We start from the raw sequence: 27,944 nt of genomic DNA, 5'->3' as shown, positions 1-27,944 counted from the left end.
ATTTGTAGTGTAAAGGTCGGAAAAGTGAGGTATGGAGACCGATGACAATAAGGTAAGGATCGGTTCCCCAGCAGTCTGGCGCCATGTACCAGGAGGGAGTACGCGGACCCGACCAAAACGTCAAATCTGAAGCATAGGAAGCAGTGCGAGTTCAAAGCACTGGCCGTGTTGCTGTCCCAGGATTGTTGAGAAGAACAAACTGGGCATCTGTGAAGGCGTTCCGCACGCGCCTGCCACAAGTGCTCGAAGTGGGGTACTCCTAATCCTGGTGAGAGGTGTTAAGTCGCCTCCGACTAAAATTGAACATCCGGGGTACTGCCAACTGTCACTTAGTAACCAAGCAATAATAATATGGGAGGACGCGCCAACGACTGGTCTAACGTTTAATAAAACGACCACAACAGTTCGTTTCTTAAATTTTGAAGCCACTTCCACTACCTCTGGATATGGTGTGCACCAGTTTCCGAGAGCAAGGTGTACATGGGGAAAACCTGAGCCCATATATACCGCCGCCTTTCCCGGGGCAGCAGCAATGTGTACACGACGGTCTATCATTGAAAGAGACATGTAGGCACTGAAGCCTGAAATCGATGGCAAGGCCTTTGTTTCCTGTAGAAATAAAGCCCACACCTGCAGCTTATGAATTCGTAGTAAGGTTTTGAGCTCTGCCACCTTCGTGGAAATGCCTGTGCAGTTCCACTGCAGCACACCAGCACGAACGGAAGTTGCCAGTTCTTGCTACTAGCCCGAGCGCTGTATCATCACGGACGTCAAGTTGGACAACTGCTTGACCATAAACCGGAGCAAAAAAGTCGCAGATTTGTCGTGTGGCATTGCGGTAAACTAAGAAGAGGTGGCAGGAAATGACACAGGTGGGCGGGAGGAAGGCGATGTTGCTGCGCCATTGATAGATATGGCGGATGATTCCGCTGCCCATCTACGTGGAGCCAGCATTTCACGGTGTGGCCGGAGCTTGGTGACCTCCTCTCAAAGACGTTCGATTTTTTCGTTTACTGCGGTTATATCGTCCTGCCGTAGTTAGGGAATACTGCGCTGTTTTGTTGGCTGTTTTCGGAGGCGTTCGTTTCGCATATTACGTATCGTTGGAAGGTTGCTGAGCTGTAGGATCATGCGAGGTGTGCTCAGGAAGCTCCGGCCACTCGTGGTCATCCTACTGCAGAGCTGCGAACTGATTGGATGTCTGCAATGAAGTTATACTGTCAGCATTGGCCAATGCTTAGTCATTCGACGACGAGCCTTTTGTGTTGCCTTTTGTTTTGTCGGACAGATTGGAGATGTTACCTCGTGGTCGTCGAATTTACAGAGGCCGCATCGATAAGCCACTTTTCCTTCAGATGTGCCTTCACCGGCAAAAGTGAAGGGGCAGGATTTGCGCATATGCCCAGTAGGGGAGCAGTTATAGAAATATACCGCACTCGGTTTATATGGCCAAGGCAGTCAAATACACCCATAATAGTACAGAGAGGCTGGTAGTATAAGAGGGCCTTGCAAGGTGACTATGCAAGAGCGCCCCTGCAAGGCTCGCTCACGCCGGAGAGCAGTTTGATCCTCAGTGATGTCGACGTTGTAGACGATGAAACGCTGCAAGTGGAGCCTCCAACAAAATACAATTGTATTGGCACTGAGATTTCACTTGTGAGTGAAATACTCTGGAGCGTTTGCAGACGTTCTACGGCATTTGAGTCGGAAGCCACACAACAATGGTGTTGGACTTTGTGCTATTGAAGCCAAGAAAACCTTTCGTTCCGACTTACGCGTCCAAGTTAGCTTGTAGAATCTTGTTTGGCATATCCGTGAGGCTTTTTTTTTTGGCCAGAGATTTAATGGTCATTTTGTAAGGTGACGATCTGGGTGTAGATTCAACTGGGTTCTCGATCGTAAGAGAAGAGCGCTTGCCTTGAGAGCCATCACTTGACGAAGATGGAATTGGTTCACTGTCATTTCAGGGACGCTTGTGAGATGCACGAGGGCACTTTTGCGCGGGTAGAGGTGCCGATAAGTCCAATGGAATGCTCAGTTCATAATGCGGTTTTAGGCCAATCCGGAAGCGTGGAATGGATGGCCATTGGCCCTGGGGGCAGATCACTTACGAGCAGTTCAGGATTTCGGGAAGGCAGGAAAGGCGCATCTGCCGATGAAACGGGAGCACAAAGCTGGATCCGGCGCCGCGGATCAGGTGTCGACTGCGAGGCATGTCCTACCACGAGAGACGCCTGCAGAGCTACCTCTGCCAGCGTGGCAGCGGAGGCACTATGCCTAGCCTCAGTGTCCAGCTCAGCTGCAATCATGCATGGCTCCCAGGAGGCCCCTGACGCTGAAGGACGTCTGCAGCTTCTTCAGAAGGCGAGGATCCACTTGTCTTCAAATAGGGCGCGTATTAACGTGGATGGCGAGGTTTTTCTGGAGAGCGATGTGCAGCCACCTCCTGGGCTCTTGTTTTGACATGCACTTGGGTTTCCATGTCGGAACTGAGCAGCAAGGTCTCCCACGGGCGAGGGTGCGATAAATAGGCATTTATATTCTATTCTGAAGCGCAAGTGGGCGTTAAAACCACTGCAACTGGATTAGCCGCGTTCTCAGCGGCGGAAATGATATTCATTCCATCAAATCTTTCAAACTTCTGGTCAAAGCTTACGCACATATAAAAGAACTGCCGAGGATATAGTGCTTTTAGACTTTTTTTTTTCGTAAAACCTCGATGCAAAGACGTTTTTCCTTAAGATAAACTAGACACAATGAGCACCAAACTTAATGTGTAACGACATGCATTTGAAAAGGGTTGAGCCTTCATGCACCTGAAGCTTCTTCTATACAAAATCTGTTCGCAGAAATGATGACTGCTTTGATGCCGGGAAGCAACTCACTAACTGCTGAAGAGAGGTTGCTGCTGTCGCAGGATGCTGAAGAAGATTTGCACAAGTGGCTTCGAGGACGCAAACACCCGGTTTTAGCCAAGAATTTTGTCGTACATGCCTTAAAGCCAAAAAACGGGCTTGCTCCATAATATAAAGAAACGTTGTCAGTAGCACAGACATTATATTAAAGGGGGACTCTCCGTATGTGAAATTTGCTTACACTTGCAACTTTTTAAATGTACAGCTACAAGGGTATAGCAACAGCTAATCTGAAATGTTCCGCGATGTTTCCGAAAACAAGGCAGAATGGCTGTGGCACAGGGAAATAAGCATTTCAATAAAACAAACTACTTTGGTGACCTATAGAGTCGGTGCACATGCAGTTAGCAAGCCCTGAACGCGGACACAAAATGCTTTTTTCTGGTGGAATAAAAATTATTTTACGGTGGTATTCCTTCCATATCCTTAACTTCATCAGCTTTATTTCTAACAGCTGCCAAGATGCTAGTTTGCTACTTCCTGAAGCACGCCGACACCTCTAGTAATGACGTGTTCTTTCCCTGTTCACAGCATTTGAGGAAGTTTTTTTATCATTAAAACTAAAAATATGACCTGCTTATGGACACTAAATTTTCTATTACTTGCGATAGAAGTAACGCCAGATTATTTCATTAGATCGATTTGGCGATTTATATTTCCCGAAAGCCTTCTTCTTTGGAGAAAGTAAAAAAAAAATGGGGCGCGAATGCACTTCTCTGCCCGTCTATTGACTGTACTTGTACCAGATTATTCAATGCCAGCCATGTTGAGGCCTGCAAACAAAAACCTTTAAGATAGACCTGACGGGATGCGCGGCCCTGTGTACAGTACATACATGGCAGCATGCGGCCAACGTACATTAAGACACCAATAGGAGCACACCTAATCTTGCATACACCCCGAAGGGGATTCTGCTACATGCCAATGTTCGTGAGTTGTGACACCACGGGTTACTGAGCATCCGCAGGGTCATCTCCGTAGGTAGATGACGATGAGCTGTGCGTCACCATGAACCCGAACACCCGCGCTTAGCCGCAGCCAGGTCTGAAGAAACGGGGTCGTGGTAGTCGAGCCGATGCCAAGCATTTGGACATTTAAAGTTCCTAGGTGGAGGACGCACTACTTTGGGAACAGCTTCCTGTAGACGGAACCTCCAGTCTGACCCGACAAGGGGAAATCGGCAGTCGCCTTTTCCTATCCTCCTCTTCATCTTTCACTTTCCTATATTCTTTTGCACAACTCCCCTGTCTCTTAATCACTTCCTGTATTTTCCTTCTTCCTGTCGGCAAGGGTTACGCTTGTGGGACTAACTAGCCTGAGTTGCGTCTTTTTGGTTATAGTTGAGGGGCACAGCTTGCGTGGGCAGGGCTTGCTAGCAAGTTCCTGTCCCAACGTCTCGTTGGGCTCCATAGAGGGTGGCTGGCACTACAGCCGAACAATATAATTTTTTATGGCTCCTCCTCTTTCTACACAAACATGTCAGAACAGAATTCCTGCAAAAACTAAAAGAAATTTTTCCAAGAGGTACAAAGTAAAGTACCAGACAAGCAAGCGAGAATCATATCTTATTTCATTTTTTCCATATCGCTGACCCGTACACTGAGCCTTAGCTGCAAGATTACGAAGCTGGCCAACGGCGACTTTCTCCCCCAGATACGAGACGAAGCGCAGTTTTCCATGCTCTCAGATATAGTGCCCGCAGGTCCGTCAATGTTGTCAAAGGCGCTATTATCGAACACGTTTTCCTCATCCTGACTGAACAAGAAATGATATTTTTTTTATTCGAGAAGTGCGCCATGAGGCATAAGTTGAAAACGGAAGGGGGGTGGAGGAATGCATGGGATTGAAAGTTAAAAGAAGGAGTGAAGAACCGTTGCGTTGAGGTAGTCGCACAGGTTGTTAATGAAATAGTTGTCCATAGTCCACTTCACGTAGTCACTTTCGCGGTTCCACCGCAGGCCCACTTCTCTGAGGAGCCGTTTTCTGATAGCAGCCGTCGCTGGGCACGTCCATAACAAGTGCCGCACATCACAAATGTCCGGTGCAGCGCTAGAGTGAGGGCACCTGTCAGGTGCTGGCAGATCTTTGGCACGCCACCGATGACGGACAGATGGTGTCAGAGCCGCCCCTGCCCGAATCCGGCGCACGGATACCTCCTCCTGCCGAGTAAGACTATGGGGGAGAGGGTGCGAACACGGAGAAATTAGGGCGCGTGTTCGCTGGCGCAGAACTTCGGAATCGGAAACATGGGACAGGAACGGATCAGGAGGAAGAGGGGAAGGTGGCGGATCGTGTAATGTATGAATATGAGTCAGAGCATCCGCTTGAATGTTATGTGGATCCTGGGCATGGCTGCGAATCCAGTGTATGCGCACAGGACATGGATACTTTGCGCACAGCACATGAATTGATTGTGAAATCTGGAACGTTCGTCGAACTGCCTTAAGCTGTTTAAGGGCGGCGCGGGAGTCGGTGTAAATATGAACTGTATTGAATGTTGGAACGAGAGGAAGGGAAGCAATGGCATTATAAATGGCTTGAAGTTCCAATGCCAGCGGAGTGCACGTATCCGCAGTATACGTCGCGCGAGAGTTGAGATGCGGATGAGATGGACTATACACAGCAGTAACTCCCCTCTCTGCAGAATGTGATGCATCCGTGCATAATATGCACCCTTCAGGCAGATACGCTGCTGATACCGACGGGGAAACAGTGGGACGATTGTCAGTGAGCAGGCAATAGGACCACGGTGGAAGTGTATTTAAACGATGAAGCTTGAGAGACTGTTTTCGAGCTCTATTTGCCACCCGCTGGTCGATGATTTCACTGAGTGTATTAAGTTGTGCGAACTCTTGTAGCACAGGTATGGGTGTTAAACGAGGCAGATATGTTATGACGCGCATAGCCTCATGATTGATAGCTTTAAGAGAATCCCACTGTCTGCGGGTGAGACGTTGAAATTGTGCCTGATATACTATCCGTGGCTGAAGGATAGAGCGCACAAGCTGGCGGGCCGTATGAGCACGTGCGCCACCAGAGCGTATAGATATGCGACGAATCAGACCTAGAGTAGCGTGAGCCGATTTACAGGTGGCTGCCAGCCACGGGGTGCCAGTCCAAGATGTATGGAGAAGACCAAGAATACGAACAGTTTCTACCTGAGGAATCAAAGAATTATGTATCGTAAAATTTAAAGGGGGAGCTTTCAGTAAGCCGGCTTTATTTCCAATTCGAATGAAACATGATTTCTTAGTAGAGAGTGTTAGACCCAGAGGTGGGAGGCGAGATGTCAATACATCCAGCGCGTGTTGAAGGACCGACTGATGAATAGACGCATCTGGATGACAGCACCACAAGGTTATATCATCGGCATACGCAAGCACGCGGATAGAAGGAATGGACTCTAGGGCTCGAACAAGAGGTATTAAAGCCACATTAAATAATGTGGAGGCGAGAACGGAGCCCTTCGGTATTCCTCTATTGGAAGTGAAGTTACCAAAGGGCTTTCCGTGGACACGCACGCTGAATGTTCGATTTGCTAAAAAGGCGTGAATAGAGAGGAGGAACCGGTGAGGGAGACCAAGAGTTTGAAGGGAGGCAAGAATGGCAGAGTGAAGGATGTTATCATATGCCTTTGTTATATCTGTAGCGATTACGGTTCGTACAAGGTGACTCTGCGGAGAGTGGTCAAGCACGTCAGCAGCCAAAGTAGCAAGGCCGTCCTCCGTTCCAATTTGTGGGCGGAAACCAATTTGGGAATCTGGGAAACAATCATGGGGTTCCAGCCACCACGACAAGCATGCGGCTAGAATGTTTTCATAAAGCTTGCAGATGGTAGGCGTAAGGGAAATTGGACGAAGGGCCGAGAGTGATACTGGAGGCTGACCTGACTTGGGTATTGGAACCACAATAGAATGCTTCCAGTCTCCCGGCATGACGCCAGAAAGCCACACTTCGTTGAAAGTATCAAGTAGGGTTTGCAATGCCCTCCCTTCCAAGTTTCGGAATAAGGAGTTAGGTATGCTGTCGTGCCCGGGAGTAGTAGTAGTTTTTAAACGTTCAATGGAGGGCAGCAGCTCTGCCATGGTGAGGTCAGAAGTAATCCCATCGGAGGGCTCTGTAACCGATACGTCAGATGGAGACGTAGCGGTGCAGTCATGGTTTGGAAAAAATTGACTGGCCGCTTGTGAAAATGTGTCCTCATCCACATTTAGAGCGAGGCGAATGCTCTCTGTGTAATATGCAACCTGAGAAGGGCGCTCCATGGCGTGAAACACTCTCCAGAGATGTCGATTGCCCTGAGTAGAGGACAGGCGGGCACACCATGCAGCCGAGCGTTGCCTGCCAAGCCGCTTTGCATAGCGCCGCGCCCGTGCGGTTGCGCGGTGAAGAATAGGAAGAGTCGATGGGTCATAGGGGTGACGAGTAGCGTAAAGATCCGCCTGGCGACGAAGAGCCCACAGATTCAATAGATGTATGTCCGGGTTTGTGTCGTCCTCATTTACAGTAGTGGTAATAGTGAGAGTAGCGAGAACAGCAGAGAGAGTAGACAGTGCTGAAGAGGGGTTGAATGTCGATAAATGATTGTCTGCGCGTACAGAGTCCCATGACGTTATTCGCACAGTGCGGCGTATTTTCCGTAGACGCGAAGGCGTGAGGGAGATAAAAATAGGGCTGTGATCGCTACCCCAAGTATCAGAATCAACAGCCCAACGAGGGTTACCGGGGCCTATCCACCAAGTCAAATCAGGTGAATACGGGCCACCTCGTGGGCGGGTAGAATTATTCGGGCGGCTTAAATGTTGAAAGGAATAATCCGAAAAGCTCCCTTGGATGTGTGCACCCCTTGAGGAATCCGATGGGTAACCCCACGCAGTGTGTGCGCCGTTGAAGTCACCGCCAACTAGAATAGGGATACCCGGGTTGGTAGAACGTAGAAAACGAACCCATCCCAGATTGGGAGATGTAGAGCCAGGACGACTATAAAAAGAAACTAGGACAAGGGGTGTGCGTGCAGGTTTTACGAGAAGGGCGACAACCTCTTGACGTGTGTTGCACCACCGTGAAAGATCGAGCGGTGTGTGCGGAACTGAACTGTGAATTTAAATTGCAGATTTACCTGGGGTGAGGGAGAAGGCGGTGCAACGGCGATCAGGGATAGAGGGTGAATGGTATGCGCAGAAACATGAAAGGCGTGGGAGTGCATTATGCTCTTGCAGTAGGAACGCCCATGCCGTCAGCTTTCTTTCGCGAAGGCGGATGTTCACTTCAGAGGCCTTATTAGCGAAACCTCGACAGTTCCACTGCACCACCACAGATGATGATGCGCTATCCATGACGAGGCCGAAGAGCTTCCACGATGAGGGATGTCACCTGCTTCATCAGCGCTAATATCTTATCCACTGTCGGGGTAGCCACGGCTAACAGGTGGTCGGCACCTGATTGTGGGCCAGTGCGCACCCTAGTTGATTCCTCTGATGATTGCTCCCAAGTTATTATAATTCTTCGAGAGGATTGAGAACGACACTGTTCCCGGCACTGGGTGAGTTCGTCTAGCCGGCGGCGAGCCTCCGTGATTGCATTGTCTAAATCTGTGTCTTCATCTGTGGCATCCACATGTGATGGATGCACTGTACGTTTTGGCTTGCCATTTGATCCGGGAAGGTGAGCCGCTTGTGCATATGTACGCTGGTGAGGAGACTTATGGTGAGCAGCGGGCTCAGATAAAGGAAGTTCAGGGAAGTCGTTGTCGTTACATGCGACATGCGAGAGCTGCAAAGCGATTACTTGTAGGAACATCCATTTTTGGAGGCGACTTGTGAAACTTCTTCGCTTGCTTCTTCTTTGGACAAGCGGGAGAGCGAATGTCATGGTCCGGCGGGTTGCACAGGGCACAAAGATCTGTTGGTTCATTCATGTCGGCCACAGCTGCTGGATTAGGGCAGGTATTTTGCATATGTCCTTCTTTGTGGCAGTGATAACAAAAAATACGACGAGGTCGGAAGGGCTGTGGTTTGACGAACGCACCGTAGTAGGTAAGGTACTTCGGGAGAGTCAACGGGCCTTGCAGGATGAGCAGGTATGAGCCCCGGCGACCCATACCCCGTGCTTGCAGTACAACGTGAGTTGAGCAGCGAATATTTGCGCGCACCTCCTCGGGAGGGCTCGTGCTGTCGACATAATAAACCATGCAGCGGAGTGTGTCAGGACCAGATGCAAAATATATTTGCACCGGGACATGCTTGCTGTCATCCAGGGGGATCCGCGTAAATGCGCAAAGTTTCTGGGCGTCCGTCAAGGATGACAAGTTTACCGTGATGGTGTTCGATGGGCGATGGACGACAAACCCGCAGTAGTTCAAAGAGCCAAGAGCGTGGTCAATTGTGGCTTGAACATTCCAGGCAGGGATGGCAGTCATATGAAAGCGCAATGTAGGCTTGATGGTAACGCGGAACGAGTTCGCAGCAGGCGGAAGAGAGCCTTGACTCAGGGGAGGCATCTGTGGAGGAGGCTCAGATGCTGGTGACGGCCCTTGGTGGGAATACTGAACTGGCTCGACGGGCAAAGTTTCTTGAGGGAGTGCCACGGGCACGGAGGTGGTGGAGCAGTCAATGTCACAGGCCAAAGTCGTAGCATTGGAAGACGGTGCAGGCTGGAGGCCCAGAGGCGCTGACGATTACGTGGACGTGGAGGCTGCGTCAGGTGGCAACACAGCGGGCATCCGCGTAGCTGTCGTCGACAACGCAGAATCCATGCAGACGCGTAGCGTGGCCTCGCTCGGCAGCGCCGAGCTAAGCCTAGCTTGCCCCGGAGGGTTCCGGTTGGGTTTTCTCACTTGAGAATGCGCCCACCTTGCCGGGAATTTCTCCGCAGGGGCGTCGTCAGCATTCGGTCTCACGGAGGGCACTGTCCGACCAACGCCACACGCTAGAAGACAGCGAAAAGCGAAAACACAGACCTAGAAGGAAGGAAGGAAGGAAGGAAGGAAGGAAGGAAGGAAGGAAGGAAGGAAGGAAGGAAGGAAGGAAGGAAGGAAGGAAGGAAGGAAGGAAGGAAGGAAGGAAGGAAGGAAGGAAGGAAGGAAGGAAGGAAGGAAGGAAGGAAGGAAGGAAGGAAGGAAGGAAGGCCTAAGACGTTGCTGGCACATAGCCACTACGGGGGAGTGGCCAAGACACAGGCGGTTAATTACTGGATACAGGAAAGTTTTGACGGGAAAAGGAGTGGTAATAGTGTGTAGTGTGATAGATTGGAAGAGGGAAGGGAAGGGGTTCAGTTAACTTGGAGGTCAAAGACGGGACAATTGCTTAATGTGCATAATAGTACACAATGCCTGTAATGTTGCAATGTCGTACTGACTGAGGGCGGGAAAAACAAATTAGAATGGGAGTCGCTGCGTTTCTTGAAGAAAATTTTGCACAGCAGAGCGCACACTCCTGTCGCTTCGTCCAAGCAAAGAAGCGCCAATGGAAAGAACAACCGCGGAAGACACAGGCAAGCCCAGTTGATGAAATGGAATTTGCTAAAGACGCTTCCTCAAATGAGAAAAGTGGCGGCAGAACAGCAGGAAGTGATCTATCGTCTCAGGTTCGGCACAAAAAGGGCACAGTGGGGAAGCTGCCAGGCCAGATCTGTGAAGGTAGAAATTTAGAAGGGGAACCCGGCAACGCAAGCGCGTGAAAGAGACCTCTAGTCTGCGTGAGCGCCAGTCTTTGCTACTCCAAGGATGCAGAAGATGCTGATATTCGGGAGATGACGTAAGAGCCGAGGCAGCAAATTCCTGAAATATTCTGTAGCTGCGAAACCTCACCGCAGCTGTATATGCACACAAAGGCAGGACAGCAACAAATGGGCCGCTGAGAGAGGCTCTTGCTAAGGAATCTGCAACCTCATTTAATGAAAGCCCATGTGACCGGGTACCCAAAGCAACCTTACCGAATTTAGATGGAGCGGAATCAGTAACTTAAAGAGGCGTAATGGCCGAGAGTCAGTGGGTGAGGATAAGGAAGAGCGAATGGACAGAGAGTCTGTCATAACCACGACCTGGGAAACGGCACATTCTAATTTTCGTAAGGCTAAGATTACTGCTAATAATTCAGCCAGAAAAATTGGAGTGAAGTCAGGAAGACAGAGAGAAAAAGACCAATCCAGTGAAGGCGAAAAAATTCCCACACCTGCCTTTTCGCAATCCTGCGAGGCATCGGTTGCAATAAGAACATGAGAGGGAAAGGACTTTAGGTGGCCCTGCAATAGACCCTGAAGAAGAAGCAGACACGTAGCCACCAACTAGGTCTTCGTCTTCTACTTCGTCTCCAGAAATGATATTGAACAAGATGATAACGTCAGCGATGCCGATCGCAAAAAAATCCGAAAAGGCGACAAAGATATACCGACAAAACCTTGTGCTGCCACTTGTTCCAGCCAACTCCCCGAATTCATAGACGCAGGTTATATAAAAATAATTGTAAGACCATACATCTCAAACCACCGACGGTGCTTCAAGTGTTAAAGAATCGGCCATGGCTCCCAGAGCTGTCGCGGCGACCTAACTTGTGCCAAATGTGCATCGAATAAACACCAATCTGTTGTCTGCAACGCAGTGCCAAAGTGTGCAAACTGTGAAGGAGATAGCACTGCGTACTCAAGGTTATGCCCATCCCGCAAGAAAGAGAAAGAGATAACTATTCAAACAAAAGAAAGCATGACATTTCAAGGAATTTGAGAACGATTTGGATGGAGACAGGGGATGAATCTGTTCACAGCCAAAACAAACTTCGGCGATGTGGTGCGGCGGCGCGGGGCCCCAATTCAGACTTCGGCACCTGCCCAGGCGACACAATGAGCCCGAGGCAGGGCCATCCGCGCCCAGGGAAGATGCAGCAAAGGCACATCTAACAAATGGCTCACCGGCTTTTGTGTCACGAATCCGCAAGGCTACCTCCGATCACGAGAGGCGTGCAACTCGTGTACCCCGAGCTACTCTGCCGTCCTCCAGCGCCTCTAGAGATGCGATGGACACAGCGCCCAGTTCGTCCCCGCTTCAGGGGAGGCGCAGGTCTCTTGAGCGAAAAAGAAAAACTCCAATATTAGGCCCTAAGTATCCGGAGATTTAAGCTTTCAATTGCGCCCTCAAATAAGTCATTCAACATGGCATTTTTAATCCACAGGAATTGTCGTGGATTTTTAAAACAACTACAGCGTGGAACAGATGTTTTCAACTGCGTTCTATAGTCGCCCTCTGTCTGCAAGACACCATCCTAGGACCTCTAAAGAAGTATTTTAAAGAGTCTTTCGGTGTGACCGAGAGCAAGTGAATAGGCTCTCTGGGTCGGTGCTATTGTTGTCCAGAGCGGTGTTGCAACTCAAGAATTAAATCTTAACACCGAATATGAGGCTGTAGCAGTAACCATCCTTCATTTTAAAACAATAACAATATGCTCGAAGTATCTTCAGCCACATCCATGCATAACACTATATGACCTAGAAGCACTTTTTAATCAGCTGCCATAGCCATATCTGGGAGTGGGGAGTTTTAATGCACACTCCTGTTTTTGGGATAGTGAACAAACGAACACTAGAGGCCCTGTTTGAGAATATTGTATTCTGTTCAATAACTTGTGCCTAGTGAACACGAGAGCACACATACTGCTCTCCAAACAATAAAATAAAGAGCCGCTTCGACATATCTTTCAGTTCACTAGTTTTCACAAATTTTAAGTGGGTTGTTCTAGATAACCCGTACTAAAGTGATAATGTGGCTGTCAGCGTCAGCCTATCATCCTCATCATCAAATATCCGGAACAAATCCTCGGGTGTGGCGCGACAAACCCATAAATATAGTTTAGCACACAGAGGAATATCGAGAAGTCATAAAGATACAAAATCATTGGGCATTTTCTGTAGATACCCAACGCATTAAAACCTTATCTTTTTTACAAAGGCGAGAACACAGGCGCGGTATGTTCGGCGTAATGCCGAGAAAACTTCATGGAAAGCTTATGTTTGATTTATAAACAGTCAAACAGCATCTAAAAAAATGTGGCAGCAGGTTCGAAAATTAAATGGCAACTTCTCATCGTTCACAATTCCGCTTTTGACAACGCCTCGCACACAATAAAGAATACAGAAACAGGCGGACATGTTGGGGGAGCACTTTGCTGTAGTCGCCAATTGAGCACGCTATACGCAGTCATTTTTGAAACACAGAAATGTAGCCAAAATAGACTTGCAATAAGTGGCGGTGGAAACGAAGAACACAAGAATTAAATTACTTTCCCAGAAATAAATATAGTACTGGCTGCCGGACAAAAAAACTGCTCAATAACCCGACCAGATGCACTATGAAATGGTTGCCCATCTTTCTCAGCCTGACGTAGAAGCACTCATAAAAGTCTTTATTAAAATATTCATGGACTGAAAAATACCTAAAGCGTGGAACACACCCGTGATAGTGCCTTTCTTTCAACTTGGAAAACCACGAACTTCCTCTAGTAGCTATAGGGCAATAGCCCGTACAAGCTGTCTCGCCGAACCTTTTGAAAGTGTCCTGAATGTAAGACTAACGTTTATCCTTGAATCCTGCGAACTTCCAAACATCTATCAATGCGGTTTTAAAAACGCACGCTCAACAACTGATCTTCCAGTTCGCCTTTAAAACTCGAAGAAGGTTTTATACGCAAACAGCACTGTCTTGCTAACTTTTTCGAGCTCGAGAAGGCATGAGACACAAACGGGAGGTTCGGGATTCTTCGCGAATTAACAGAGCTCGGCATCCATGGCAGAATATTAAACTGCCTAACTAATTTTCTCTTCAACCGCTCCTTTCTCTAACGCCTAGGCTCAGCCCTCTTAAGAAACTTCGTTCGAGAATATAGAGTACCTCAATGGTATATTTGAAGAAAAACGCTCTTTGTTATAAAAACGAGTTCTATACCAAAAGTAATCCCGAACTTCATTATGTTGTCAGTCTCTGTTTACAATCTTCAAATCGCCTGCACGTCCTCAAACCTAGTAACACGCGAGAGACAGAGTTGACAGTGCGTAAACTAGTGATATGGGTAGATGGGAAAGGTTTCCAATCTTTCACGCAGTAAACAGTGGCCATTCCTTTCTCGCTCAAATGAGGCCTATAAACCGAACCATTCATTCACCAGAATGAAACCAAGCTACCCTTAAACATTGAGCATAAATTTCTAGGCATAAACTTTGACGAAAAACTCACTTTCCTTCTTGATACACTCAAATTACTGTCACGAAAACATTAAGGTGCAGACAGGACATGTCTTTTACAAATTTAGCGCTGTATAGTACGCTCTACCATGGATTATGGAGATATAGTGCATGGCTCAGCGAGACCATGATACCTTAAAGTTCTGGATCTAATACATAATTTAGATTTGCGTCTTTCTACCAGTGCTTACAGGACGTCGCACGTAAATCTTTATTTTGAAACCAATGAACTGTCACTTATAGACAGAAGAATGCCACATGCTCATATATTTTGGAACTTCATTCGCTGCCCAAACACCAAAGTTATCCTTTAGTTCATTTTTAATTTTGTAATTTTCATTCAGAACACTATTTAAGAAAAAACCACTAGCTATCCGGCCACTCCTCCTGCGTTTTGAAAAGATGTGCCAAAACCTCGGCGTACTAGATACGTTACCTGGCATTGCTCGAATACGAGATCTACTGCCTCCATGGTAAGATTTTCCTGCAATATTTGATTGCTCTCTTACGCAGTTCCGTAAAGAGCAAACTCCACAATAGCATATTATCAAAGAGGTTTTTGCTCTTGAGGAAAAATAGAATGGTTTCAGTGACTTTTATATTGATGGTTCAAAAACGAATGCTTACGTAGAAAGCGCAGTAGTGCGAGGGAGTGAGAAGGAAATATGACCTCCACAGTCTGCATTTATCTTCACATTGTGAGGAAAATCCATTAACCTTCAAATCAGTGTCGTTTATTTATTTCCCGCGCATCCATGGAGATGATCGAGTTAGAAAAGCGACAGTTGTGGCTTGACGTGCCCTTCGGCTCCTACATTTCGGGACAGCAAGAAGCTTACTAGGCATTTGAACGCAAACGACAATGCAGCTTCGCGGGAAACATGCAAACAACACCGCAACATGTGAAGAACCTAAGAAATCTGGCTTAGAGTAATAACAAAGCGAGAAGCATAAAAGAAATTATGTCACACAAAAATAGGTCTGGAGTTATCCAAGTCGGGTCAGCACTTCACAGAAGGAAAAAAAAGAATTCAGAGTCATTGAATCTATGCTAAAATCTAAAAAATCATTAAATACACTACCTCTTTCCGGCCTACTCGTGACACCTCAACATTTCCGGCATAACATGTTTTAAAAGACGCAGTAACACGTTTCCTAGGCTTTGTGTGCCATACATTGCGCGGCATATTGCCACAGTGCACTCTGGGTTTTTGGGTACAATAGTACATTAAGAGAAAGTCGAGCTAAACAGCGCTTGTAGCTGAGATATCGTTTTTTTTTATTTAAAACCATTAGAAGCCCTATCGGCACAAAATCCCGGCATCGCGCAAAAAGTGGCATGAGACGACTCCAACCACGATCGAGGCTGTTCCCGTCCAGACTTCTCACAGCAACGCTTCCTATGTATCCTAGAGTCACGTAACCCTAGAATGATGTTGCAGCTTATCCAGTGACGCGGTTTCGCTGCACAGGTTGCGACTCCCCTAACAGTCACACAGGCACGGGCTCAGTTTCGTTAGATTTTGTGCCAGATATTGCACAGAACTGCTAGCCGTAACGTAAGGCAGCTGACAACGTCGACCAACAAATGCAAAGATGTCTATGGGAGCCGGTCCGCCCTGTATCGCGGCCTTGTTGGTCTACGCAAAGCGATGCTGTCGCATTGCCACAAGTAATCAATACTTATGTGTCCTTCATTTTTTACTTGTTGTACCTTTCAGCCAGTTTAAAATATTACAGTTCAGAGATTTTTGAATCTTTGCAATTGCGTAAAAATCGCATGCGTTTATATTGTTACGTCCGGGGATTTATTCAGACCACGACGGGTGACTGAAACCAGCTGGGGTCCACTTGCCAGGCACGAGACGCAACCAACCACCTCGTTCTCCTCATCTTCTACGTACTTAGCGATGCCGACCAAATAGACTAGGCATCGCCTCTTCATGGCCGTCACGATATCATCATCATCATTAGCCTGACTACACCGACTGCAGGGCAAATGACTCCTATATCTCTCCAATTAACCCTGTACAATGCCAGCTGCGGCCAGCCTATCCACGGAAACTTCGTAATCTCCTCCGCCCACCTAATCTTCTGCCGCCGCTTGCTAGGCTTTCCTCTCTTGGAAACTATTACATTACTCTTAGGGACAATCGGTTATCATGCCCTCGCATTACATGCCCTGTCCAAGCACATTTCTTACTGTTGATTTCGACTAAGACGTCATTAACCCGCATTTGTTCTCTGACCAGCTCTGCCCTCTTCCTGTCTCTGAACGTTACACCTATTTATTTTCCTTTCCATGGCTCACTGCGTTGCCCTTAACTTCAGTTGAACCCATTTCGTTATAGTTCACGTTTTTGATCCATAGGTGAGTATCAGTAAGATGCAGCTTTTATATACTTTTCTCTTGAGAGATATTGGTGAGCTGCCGTTCATGGTAAGAGAGTACCTGCCATATATGGTCCACCCCATTCTTATCATTCTTGTTATTTAAATCTCGTGATTCAGAACGCCGGTCTCTAAATAGGCCTATTCCCTGCCCTAAGTAGTCGTATTTCCTTATCACTTCCAGCACCTCGCTGCCAATTGCAAACTGCTGTTCTCTTCGGAGACCACTGAACAAAAACTTTGTTTCATGTTCATTAACATCCGCCGACCGCTCCGCTTTCTTCCTGTCTCTGAGCGTTACACCTATTTATTTTCCTTTCCATGGCTCACTGCGTTGTCCTTAACTTCAGTTGAACCCTTTTCGTTATATTTTACGTTTCTGATCAATAGGTGAGCATCAGTAAGATGCAGCTTTTATATACTTTTCTCTTGAGAGATATTGGTGAGCTGCCGTTCATGATATGAGAGTACCTGCCATATATGGTCCACCCAATTCTTATCGTTCTTGTTATTTAAGTCACGTGATTCGGAACGCCGGTCTCTAAATAGGCCTATTCCCTGCCCTAAGTAGACGTATTTCCATATCACTTCCAGCACCTCGCTGCCAACTGCAAACTGCTGTTCTTTTCGGAGACCACTGAACAATAACTTTGTTTCATGTTCATTAACATCCGACCGACCGCTCTGCTCTCTTCCTGTCTCTGAGCGTTACACCTATTTATTTTCATTTCGGTGGCTCACTGCGTTGCCCTTAACTTCAGTTGAACCCTTTTCGTTATATTTCACGTTTCTGATCCATAGGTGAGCATCAGTAAGATGCAGCTTTTATATGCTTTTCTCTTGAGAGATATTGGTGAGCTGCCGTTCATGATATGAGAGTACCTGCCATATATGGTGCACCCCATTCTTATCATTCTTATTTCAATCCCGTGATTCGGACCACCGGTCTCTAAGTAGGCCTATTTCCTGCCCTAAGTAGACGTATTACCTTATCACTTCCAGCACCTGGCTGTTAATTGCAAACTCTGTTCTCTTCGGAGACCACTGATAATAACTGTTTTCTGCTCATTAAATTTAGACCGACCGCTCTGATCTGCCTCTCTAACTCATGAACAATGCTGCGCAGTTCACCTCCTGAGTGAATTAGCAAGACAATGTCATCAGTGAATCGAAGATTACTAAGGCAGTCTCCATTAACTCCTCTTTCCAACTTCTCCCAATCGAGGCCTCAAATAACTGCTGTATTCTTTCTCTGAGCTTCTGAGAGAGAGACCTCTGTGCGTCTTTCAGACGCTCTATGCTCGTCTCTGTAGGAGTTACAAGCAGTCATCAAGTGAGACGCGTAGTCGTAAGGCGGCGTTAAACGCTTCGAAGCACCTCTGAAACGCACACGAATGTTCTATGCTGGCGTTACATGCAGATAAAAAGAACGGCGCGGTAGCAACCTCACAGTGTTTGGACGCTTGGAACCTGCAGTGCAGGCAGGATTAAGAAAGGGGTTAAAGGGTCACAGACATTCACAGAAATTCGGAACAGCGCCCAGCCAATGCCACTAACTCTTCTCTTGGGCAACGACGTAGTGCAACATAAAAACGTTCACAGGTGAGAAAGACCGGACAACAGGACGCTAACAACTGCTTCTTCTGTTGACAGACACAAAGATTACATAAGCAGGCAGTCACAACGCCTATGAGCGGCAGAAAGCATCAGAAATGTGTGCAGGGCAATAAAGATGATAAAAAAACCAGTTTCACTTGCAGAAAGACTAAAAGCGGTATAAAGAAACAATAAATCATTAAAAGTGAAAAGTAATATGACACGTGCTCTAAAGGGCCAAATAAACATGTTGGATTGTAACGATGATTGACGGCAAGAAACTGAAAAAAAAGTGAATGAAAGATGAATAAAATACCTCAAAACAGCATAAAACATTGCAACTGACCGGTTTCATGAAACAGTTCAGACCTGTGAAAATAACAAGGCGTGATTATAACATAACGCTAACGTAATAATAGCATAGCAAGATAACATCACGATAACATAACAAGAAAAAGTACACTAGAAAAGGAGAAAAATTGGGAGTCTGTGTTCTAGGATTTATGGCCCTCGGAGAGAAAAGCAGGATCGAAAGAGGCTGCGGAGCGACATTTCGTTACTGTTCACATCGGTTCGAACCGGTTCATACGGCTTCAAGAGCAAAATAAGTTTTGAAAATCGATGCGTGTTTAATCAACCTTGCATTAATGTTTTCACTACATTAAACGTTGGCATAGAAAATAAAAATGTCAAATTTGTTTTCAAAGAGATGTTTTCACTCTACTTACTATATTTTAGTGTCCAAGGCAAAAATATAGGAATTTGTGGAAACAACCGGAAAATCAATTTACGCAAAATGATAGCTGAATTTGCTATGGATATGTTAGAATCCATCAGGTGAGGAACGTAAGCTTATATTCTGGTGGATTGTGAACATAAAAAAACCTGCTAAACGCTACAAAACCAGATGCAGCATTTTTGGAGGCTCCATTGAGAAAGTATAGGAGGGATATTTCTGAAACCCAGAGTATTTACGCGGGTGGCGTCAGTATCGCCGATTGCGCCCGCTACATTATTGCGTCCTATTGAGATCGGAAGCTCTCCTGTGTCGCAACTACCGAAGAGCAGATTTCCCTCGCCCCGAAACCGACATACCAATCGCCTAAAGATACAAAAAATTCAAGTGGCACTTTGTTGACTTAAAGTGCGGTGAGGCGAAAGCATTTAGGCAGTGCTACTGCTTTTGCCACTGATGTGTGTCTAAGATGTTAATTAAATACACAATTGTTTGTGAATCTTAAATGCTGGTGACGCTGGAGGGCTTTTGGGAGGCAACCGTCTGATTCGACGCCTTTCTGCAAACACTATCCAGTGTCCTAAAGAAGGAGAACTGCATATGAGTTGGCAGGGAGTAGCATAGTCGTTAGCACGCTCGGGCGCGGAACGGAAGGATAGTGGTCTGAACCCCGTCGTGCACAAGTACTTTTTTTTTATTAGCGTAACGGACAGTCCGACGGACGCGAGCATGAGCCATTGAAGGCTTTCGCCTTGGGGAAATACCAAAAGATGGAGTAGGGTTTGTAATGAGGAAGTAATTGCTTGTTAGCATCGACCCAAGCACAAACACAAACGGCTGCTAGGGAAAGTTAGAGAGCTTTCACAGAAACTTCTGAGTCGCAGAAAAGGTTCTTATGGAACAGTGTTCGACCCGGGATCACCACCTCACCAGGGCTGTCGTTCTGTCAAGTGCGCTAACCGGGCCGGCTAGCATATGGTAGGGCGAGTAATCTGCAAGTCTATCGAGATTGGTGTTTTTCCAATGTTTAGGAACATCCGCTAAGGAAAAGTAAATTTGTAATAAAAGAGTAATTACTGATTAGCATCGCCCCAATAGCAGCCATACAGTTACATGGATATAGATATGCAAAGTTAAACTTTTGTAGACGTATGGCTGCGCTTGTGTGGATGACAATGAGTTCAGCGTGGTGCCCATGCGTTGTTTGCATTATTTTGCCGAGAATGGGCGCTAAAAGAACTTGATTTCATAGAAACATCAGCCGACAGGCAGGTATTTCGTAATCAAGGCAAGGAAGGGGCATATTTAAAAGTGCTCGAAAAAATCTATCGGGCCGCACATCGTGAACATAATCTTGAAAAAAGAAAGTTAAAAATATAATGGTGGCGCAATCTATACATTGTCAACAGTCACATATTTTTAGAAGGCGTTCAGGTTTTTAGATTAGGAAGGTTTGGGTGAAACATCACGCTCATTGGTTACCTTTGATTTGTTGATTTCATTGCCCTGCGAAACAATTTGAAGGAATAAATACAGCACGTCAAGGTACAACTTTAAGTAGTATTGATGGTTTAGAATTCTTCATAAATTATTGCCCAGAATGGGCCAGTTCCCAACCAGAGTTTCTCCGCCCCTTAGAGGTAGTACGATGCTGGTCGCCACTGAGACGTTCGTTTTTGACTCTTTTGGTAAATTTCAGGCGCGTACTGTAAAAATCGCTCTCTGCGAAACGCTATCATTCCGCAGTCGTTGTTTCACTCTGCATCAGTGCGGACAGCGCTTTACCAACGGCGTGTCACACTAATTCCGTCATGTAAACCCGCCCTCACGGATGAAAAAGTTTTCACCAGCCTTTTGATAAAGCATGCCAACATCCACAATGCCAGCAACCCGAAGTGTGGATCTGAAAAGATTGCCTGCGAAGGAGGGTCACTGCGGCTGCTTGAACAATGCCCTGCAGTGCAGACACTGCGGATGTTGCGTAACAATGCAAACGTGCTCTCTTTTCGAACATTGGATTACAATCCCTCCTCATATTTTTAGGGACAATAAAAAAGAAAAGAACGAATAACTTCAGGAAATGTCTTCAACAGTAAAGATGCTAGAAGGGATATTTTGTTGAGATTTATTATAAGACGCAGTTCAAGAACAGCGCTATTCAACGCAATATTACAAGATGAATGCTGGCAGAAGTACTGGCCTGCTGAAAGATTGTAAGGTAAACTAAAGGCCACCATCCGTCAGCGAAGCTCATCTAGTGACGCGGGACCAGCTGAGGTCAGTTTATTACCTTAAAAATCCCCCGTAGAGGCATTAGATACGGGTTGGCTTTTAATACAAAGGGTATAAATATCGAGGTAAAGAAAGAACATTGGACGAAATCGTCGGTTACAAGTTACAAAAATATAAAGAAGAGCCCCGAATCTCCACCCCTCCTCTGGCCTTCCCAGGAGGAAGGGCCGAGAAGAAGGAGGAAAGTCCCCTAACAAAACAGTCCTGCTTCCCCTTCCCGCCCTTCACCTTAAAGTGATGATCCTGTTTAAAGCCCGCATTGATGAACGCTTTGCCAACATGAAGGCAATTCCTCTTGTCGAAACGTTGGCAAGCGCCGTGAATTTTTCCTCTTTTGTTCACTTTGTGATTATTAAACACCATCTGACCAACCTCTCTCTACCATGCTCCCGAAAAATGAGTTTTAGCTCGTTATGCCGTCAATGGGACATCCCGGCCGTGCAGCTCGAGAGGGAAGACGACGTGCACTGATTGGCGAGCCTCCCACATGTATGGGACCACAGTCTGGCAGCCGTGCACAATGCTGTCCCTTAGTAGGAAGGTCTCCTTGGCACTGCGGAAGAGCCACATAGGGCGGGGGCGCCCAGTCATCACCCAGCACAGCGATTTCGCCTTCGCTGCAGCGTATGTCTCGTCAAGTCCAAGGACCGTCGTTTCTAAACAAATCCACAAGCGCGACGTGGTGCTCCCATTTTCTTGTAATGTTTCGCGCGTCGACACCACTGAAGGGGTCGAATCTGTGGAGGAAGAGGTGTGAGCCGGCTTCCCACATGGAAACAAGCCGGCCGATGCTACAGGCAACCCCTCGAATCCGAGCTCACGTATATAAGCTGAACAAAATACGCAACCGCCTTTATCGACTTGAGAACTGTCGAGCGACCGTCGAAATCTGGGCAGCTTTTTGCGACTGTGGGTTTCATCTTCCAAAAGTAGGTCTCCACTGTCCAGCTTATTCTCTTACAGGCACTACCACGTCATGCCCTCCTTCTGTCTGCAATTAATCTTCAAGTTGAGCTGTTTTCTCCGATATATCCTGTAATGTATGTTCCCCGCCTTGCACAAAACATCGCTTTGATGTACTGCAAGGTCCTTTATGTGTGAGAGCGTTATCGTATCAGAATACTACTTTTCAAAAATATCCGCTGATGACCATCAGGAATTTATATATTATCAAGTCACTGACGAGCTTGAGATTAACTACTCTGGTTGTGGGGAACGTAAAATGAGCCTAATATCGGCCTCGCACAATCGAAACCTGTGATGAGGAAGGGGTCAACCTTTGAGATGTATCCAGGTGGAAGAAGGGCAACTAGCTTTGCTGCGGACGGCAGTGGCAGTTTTTTCTCTGACGTGGGATACTGCGGCGAATAACAGTTCACACCTCTTCTTTCTGTTAGGTCTGAGACGCGCTCGCAGAAATGGGATAACATGCACCGCAGTTCACCATGCAGCAAGCGCTTTTATTTGCGAGTGATGAATAAAAATGCAAACCGGTGCGTTGAGTTTATTATAACCGGATATTTCATAGCTACCTCTTCTGCCCTGTACCGAAGTCTACAGTAAATCCTGAGAAGGTGGTGGTAGTGAAAAATTTTTATTTTTGGAAAGTGTGACCACAAAAAACTATACCATTCCATGCCTACCACGCATACCGTATCGAAGCGACCGTACCATACCGTACCGTACTGTACCATACCATACCATACGATACTATACCATACCATGCCATACCATATCTCTTTAATGCCTGCATACTTTGAAAACGGTTGATGTTCATGCTTTTCTTGTTAGCATGGAAATAAAAATAGACGTTGGCGCCTTATTGTGGCGCTAGCTAGTCCTCTGACCCTTCTGAACATAAGAGTGCTTTCTTTTAAGCTTTTGAAAGATGTTCATGCGTTTTTGCTTCAGAGCTCGATTTGCCAGATGGTACTAGCCGCCGACGTAAAAAGCAAAAGAACGCTCAGAAAGCATTTGTAAAAATAAATGATTAAAAAAACGACTGAGCGGCTTGGAAGAGAGCATGAAGCCCATAAACGAATTGCAACATGAAATAACTGTATTGAAGCAATCTCTCTCGCAACTAGACGACTCTGATTATGAGCTGTTTTTTCCGTTTGGAAGAATTTGAAGATTGGTCGCTTCGCAATAACTTTATTTTTCATGGGCTCCTTGACACCATGGAAAGTTAGAAACAAACCGAAGAAACAATATCTGCTCTTGCTTCCGTCATTAACCCACTCCTTCCTGCCTACACTATTGAAGGTGCGCGACGCTTAAGAATTTTTTCGCCGACTAATATCGCCCCATCATTGTGAAATTTATAAATTACAAGACTACAGAAATAGTTCTTTCTTCGCGGAAAGAGCTGAAGGAAAATAACGTGCCTTTTGCCGAAGACTACTCCGTTTCTACTAGCATGGCTCGTAAAAAAAACTAATTGAGTTCTACAAAAGTCAATCAGGCTGTTTTTTAAGCATTACAAAAAGTTAATTCTAAATAAGAAAAGCTACGTGCAGTGCTCGAACTGTGATAGAATACGCGAGGTTGGTGTCACGGGACGAAAGCGCCGATACCCACGTGGTTCAACAGCCGGTTTCCCCCTAGGAAAGGGCGAGGGGGGGGGGGCGCCACTGTTCCTTTAGACCCACATTACGCGTAGTAGTCTTTTTGGCAACGCAAGAAGCACGCTTGAAAAACGTGACAGGCTTTTATCTCTGATTGACACAAGTTTTGATAAAATCGCTCTAACAGAAACCTGGGTTTACATTAATGTTCTTGACTGAGAAATGTTTCATAGAGCATTAGCTTTCACAATCTACGGTCGCGATAGAACCTTGCGCCATGGAGAGGGAGGGGGGAGGGGTCCTACTAGCCATATCTAAACACATATCATCCTCGTGTATTCGCCCTAAAGGGGACATGGTCGTTCGCCGTATTGCAGTTTTGTACTTCAGCAACTTATAAACGAGCCTATCATTGAATTTTCAAAATTCGGGTGCCGAGGACGCGCTTCAAATTAAAAGAAAATGCGATCGAAATAGAGATCGGGAAACTCCTCCCACTAGCAGCGACCGCCATATTGAATGCCGTTGTGACGTCACAAGGGCATACAAGGAGCAACGTCGTCTGCTATTGTTGCTGCAGTGCGAGGTCTCTTGCCCCCTGTTCTTTCACTGGCGATCCAAGTAGCAGTCGTCCCTCATGTATGAGTGACTGGTGGCGCAAAGGCTATAAAAGTAACGTAGTTTTTTTTCGGTGTTGGCATAGTCCCTTCATACTGGGACGATGCGACAGCGATCGACTGTCGGTGGTCTGGTCGGTATGCCGGTGCCGTCGCTGACGCACTGGTCTGTCACGCTAGACCGATGACGAAGCCAGCACGACCAACGACCGCGTATCGTGGTAGTGCAAAGAGTGATCTTAGTGGAGACCAAAAAAGGTGTCGGGGGGGTTGTTGGTAGGGCATTCTATAAGCTTAAAATTTTTTAAACTATTGGACCTCATACCAGCCAAGGTAACATATGCGACGTGCTTGCTACAGCGAAGATGCACTTTACATCGGTGCCTACGCATAGAACCGTACGGCGAGGCAAGCGACACGGGCAGAAAACGGTGCAGCTCATGGGCGTCGTTTGCTCTTATTTATTTATTTATTTATTTATTTACTTTTATTTTTTTATTCATTCATTCATTCATTTATTTAACAATACTACAGGCCTCAATTTCGGACCCAGCAGGTGTGGCATACATGAATTTCCAATGAAAGAAAGACAACATACGTCACTTGCGAAAGTAACAAAGATAGGCAATGTATTGGCAAAAATTCAGTTGAGCAAGAGCAGCACAAGCAAAAAGAAAAAAGAAGTTATCAGTACATGAAAGTAACTCACATATGAAAAGAAAGGAGCGCAATCACACACACAAAAAAAACACTATCTCGTAGCAAAGTATAAATTTTTGCAGTCCCTGGTGAAAGGCTGCGGATTCAGCTATGCATTCTGGGAGGAAATTTCAGTCTTACGGTAATCGCTAATAGAGTCAGGGAACCGTTAGACTTTAATGAAACAAATGATAGGGCAGGCTTTAATAAAGCATATTCCACAATACATCATATTCACACTATCGATCAGGTGATAGACACATGCGCAGAATATAACAAACCCCTATAGATAGCCTTCATTGATTACGAGAAAGCATTTGACTCAGTGTAAACCTCAGCACACATACAGGCATGGCGGAATCAGGGTGTAAAAGAGCCTTATGTCACAATACTGGAAGGTGTACCTATATAGCAATTGCACAGCTACTGTAGTCCCCCATAAAATCAGCTATAAAATTTCAATAAGGAAGGGATCAGGCAAGGACACACGATCCCGGCACGGCTATTCACCGCCTCTTTACAGCAGGTATTCCGAGGCCTTAATTGGGAAAGGTTGGGAAGCAGAGTAAATGGAAATTCCTTAAATAATCTGCGATTTGCTGACGACATTGCCTTGCTGAGTCACTAAGGAGGTGAACTGCTAAGTATGATGAATGAATTAGACAGGGGGAGTAGTACGGTGGGTCTAAAAATTAACCTAAAGAAAACGAAACTAATATTCCACAGCCTAGCAAGGGAACAGTAGTCGCACAATTGGCAGTGCGGTGCTGGATGTGGTAAAGGAATACGTCTACTAAGGGCAGGTAGTGACTGCTGATCCGGATCACGAGAGGGAAATAAGAATTGGGTGGAGCGTATATGGCAGGTTCTCTCAGATCATGAATGGCAGTGTACCAATATCCCTCAAGAGAAAATTGTACAACAGCTGTATATTACCGGTTGTCACCTAGGGACGGTAACGTGGAGGCTAACGAAAAGAGTTCAGCTCAAGTTAAGAACAATGCAGCGAGCTATGGAAAGGAAAAATTTAGGTGTAACGTTAAGAAACCAGAAGCGGGCATGATGGGTGAGGGAACAAAGGCGGGTCAGTGAACTCATAGACGAAATCAAAAGAAACTGGCTCGGGGAGGGTATCAAATGCCAAGGCAAGATAACCGCTGGTCCTTACGGGTAACGGAGTGGACTCTAAGAGAAGGCAAGCGTGGCAGGGGGTGGCAGAAAGTTAGGTGGGCGAATGAGATTAAGAAGTATGGAGGCATACGGTGAACGCATGCAGCTGCTAAAGCACAGGGTTAATTGGAGAGGCATGGGAGACGCCTTTGCCCTGCAACGGGTTTAGTCAGGCTGATCATGATGATGAAATATAACTTGCCAGTATATGCTCTAATAGCTTGAAGGATTTGCTTGTAACTGATACTGCCCTCTAATTAGATACCTTAAATTTATCTTCTCTTCTGTGTGGTGGTATGACACCAACTTTTTTTCAATCGCTGGTACTCTTCCAGTCTCTAGAGAAGGCGAAAAAATCTTTGCCATGAAAGGTGCTATATGAGCTTCATATGATTTTAAGAACTCATTATGAAGTCCATCTGGACTTTGACTTTTTTTTCGTCGAGATTGCGTAAAAAACTTAAGACACAATCAAACGATACGACAGGTGCACCCTCAAAAGTGTTTTGTGAATTTAAAAGGTAACGTCCTTCAAGTTCATTCCTAAGTTCATTTATAATAATTATACTGTCATCATTTACTTGAGCGTGATAACAGAAAAATCGTGATAACGGATAACGGTGGGATAACATTTTTGAAAACTGAGGAAGCGCTGTGCTTTATAGCGACTAGAACAAGGAGGAGAGCTTCATCGTCGAGCTCCAGGGTAACCTGGGCGCCGTCATATCTAGCATTGGGCAGCTGGAGACGGCCGTCAACATGATGCGCGGGACACCTCTGCCAGGACTCAACCCTGGACAGGACGTCGCTGCACACGGACTTTATCAAGTCTTATCGCTGGTTCAACAAAGTTCACAAGCACACGAGCCACGTTTCGGGCATTCCTAACCCGAAAAGACTAAAGCGCTCCAACAGCTCTCCATTCCCGATGAAGCGGATGCGGAGGCCGCTCAGCCAGGGCCACAACTTGCCGCCGCAAACTGTGGACGCCTTCATCAGCAGCGTGCAGTGGCAGTTCGTGGACATGTCCATCGAGATCCTGCGGCCGTGCGGCAACTCGGCTGTGCTCAATATCACGCTGAGTCGTACGCTGCGGGCGCTAGTGTGTCTGCGCGGCCTCATCATCGAGTGGGTGCTGGTGAAGGCCTTCAACGAGGACATCTACATGGATGACGACCAGCTCGACATGTGGTCCAAGTCACGCTACCAAGCCTTCCAGAAGGTGACGGACCACGCCAACACGGTCATGCTGCACTTATCGCCGCAGTTGGCGCCTTCTGCCGCAGCTGCCGCAGCTGTCAAGTACTTCCTCAGATGGCTGCACAGCTACCTGCATCTGTTCTCGACACTGTGCCGCCGCTGCGGAACGCGGCTCCAGCGCAACATGCCACCGACATGGCGCGACCTGCGGAAGCTGTACGTCTACCACGAGACATGCCGACCCTGACTGCGCGCGTTCGATTTCTCGTGTGAATGCTTTTTATTTTGTCCAGATGGTCAACAAGTTTTACCGTTTTGATGCATAGCGCATTAAACGGGCTTCTTGGGATGTTATATGTCTCGTAGTGCTTCAAGCGAAAGCTTTACGCTCGGTGAGGCGACGGCCTGAAAAGTTGCGCTAGTGTGTACTATATCAATATCAAAAACAGTGAGGCGAGCGAATGCATGTCATATCTTCAGACTTTAATAGTAATCAGCGCAAAACTTAAGCCAGATTCTTTAGTTTCGGCGGACC

General features: G+C 46.6%; 1 pseudogene; it reads left to right on the top strand.

Annotated features, from left to right (window-relative positions):
- Positions 1 to 31: 31 nt before the first annotated feature.
- Positions 32 to 27,656, top strand: LOC144123850 (mediator of RNA polymerase II transcription subunit 27 pseudogene; annotated as a pseudogene).
- The last annotated feature ends 288 nt before the right edge of the window (positions 27,657 to 27,944 follow it).

The sequence above is a fragment of the Amblyomma americanum genome, chromosome 3 (genome assembly GCF_052857255.1).
Source record: "Amblyomma americanum isolate KBUSLIRL-KWMA chromosome 3, ASM5285725v1, whole genome shotgun sequence".
NCBI lineage: Eukaryota > Metazoa > Arthropoda > Arachnida > Ixodida > Ixodidae > Amblyomma > Amblyomma americanum.
This window is presented reverse-complemented; position numbering and strand designations above follow the sequence as displayed.